Genomic DNA, 1,593 nt, shown 5'->3' with positions numbered 1-1,593 from the left:
GTGGAGTTCCCGCGTGGCCTCGGGGCACGATGGCTCAGCCGTGAACAGGTTGCGATAGAAGGCGACGGCACGTTCGCGTATTTCGCCCGGCTCTGTAATGACCCGGCCCTCGGGAGTCTTGAGATGGTCCAAGACTTTGCTCGCTGCCCTCCGCCGGTCCAGGTCGAAAAAGAAGCGGGTCGGGGCGTCAGCTTCCACCAGCTCCTGGCAGCAGGCGCGCAACCTCGCGCCGCGGGCCGCGCTCTCCGCCAAGTCGCGCAGGCATTTCCTGCAGAGCTGGAGGCTCTCGCTCAGTGCCGCGTCACTGCCAGCGGCCAGCAGAGCAGCCTCGAGCTCCGCCACATCCTCCTCCAATTCCCGGACACGGCGGTGTGGGATAAAGAAGAAGGCTAAGAAGATCTGGCAGAGTTGGCCAGTGGGGTGAAGCGGTTGCTCCAGAAGAGCCTGAAAAACGCCACAGACAGGGAGCAGCAAGCAACCACTTCCCCCAGCCCCTCCATAAGGGAGCAGGCATCGGCTCATGAGTCAGTGTACATAGAGTCTGGGAGTGGACGCGGTGACTCGGGTCTCAAACCCTGGCTTGAGGCCGGGCATGCAGTATACAGATTGGTACATGGAGGGTCAGGGAGCAGCCCGAGACCCCAGAGCAGCATGCAACAGCTTGGGTCTCTAACCCCAGCACAAGGCCGGGCATGTGGTGTACAGGTTGGTACATGGAAGGTCCAGTAGCATTCTGAGACCCAGGTGCTGCATGTGGCAGCTCAGGCCTGCAAACCCCTGGACAAGGCAGAGCACCCGGTGCATGGATCGGTACATGGAGGGTCCGAGAGTGGACCAAGACCCTGGGCACTGTGGGTCTCCAACACCTTCCTCTCCTCGCACATGGCAGGAGGTAGCAGTACATGGGATGGTGCACAGGTCAAAGAGAGGGTCAAAGGCCAGGAGAGCCTCAAGCAGCTGAGGACCTCCTGCTGAGGGAGGAAACACCTTGTCTGGGGAAACGAGTGCATCCTTATCAGGCCCCAGAGCATCATGAGTTGCCAGGGAAAAGGATTCCCACAGGGGAGGAGGGCCCTCCTACTTGGTGGCAAACAGCTCGGAGGAGCACCCCCTAAGGGAGAGAGTGGTCCCGGGTTGAGGCCCGGCTACCTGAGATATTTGAAGAGATCAAGTGGTGCAACTGGGAAACAGGGCACCCATTCCCTCCTCTGGGCTGTCTTTCCCCAGGGCATCAGCATTGCTTCAATGCAGCTTATTGCCTTGTCCATTCTCCCCTAGACTGTGCCTCATATTTTGTGAGCTCTGTGTCTTATGCTGTGTGAACCCTGAATCATATGCTTTATAAACTTTGTGCCCTATTAGAGTGTAATGAATAAGATTTAATGAGACCCCCTGTTTTGACTATCTGATCTCCCTCACCTGTGTATAGAGTGTTTGCATATATGTATGTGTGTGTGTGTGTTAATAGTATATCTTTTATATTGTATTAAATTTGTACATAGTTAAGTTTATTGTGTTTTCCTAGCCTTTCTCTATAGGGAGAGAAGGGAAACTGTGCACAGCAGGCAGTTTCACCTCCCACAGTGCACCAGC

The sequence above is a fragment of the Alligator sinensis genome, unplaced genomic scaffold, assembly GCF_000455745.1.
Source record: "Alligator sinensis unplaced genomic scaffold, ASM45574v1 scaffold454_1, whole genome shotgun sequence".
Classification (NCBI taxonomy): Eukaryota; Metazoa; Chordata; order Crocodylia; family Alligatoridae; genus Alligator; species Alligator sinensis.
Note: the sequence above shows the minus strand (reverse complement) of the source record.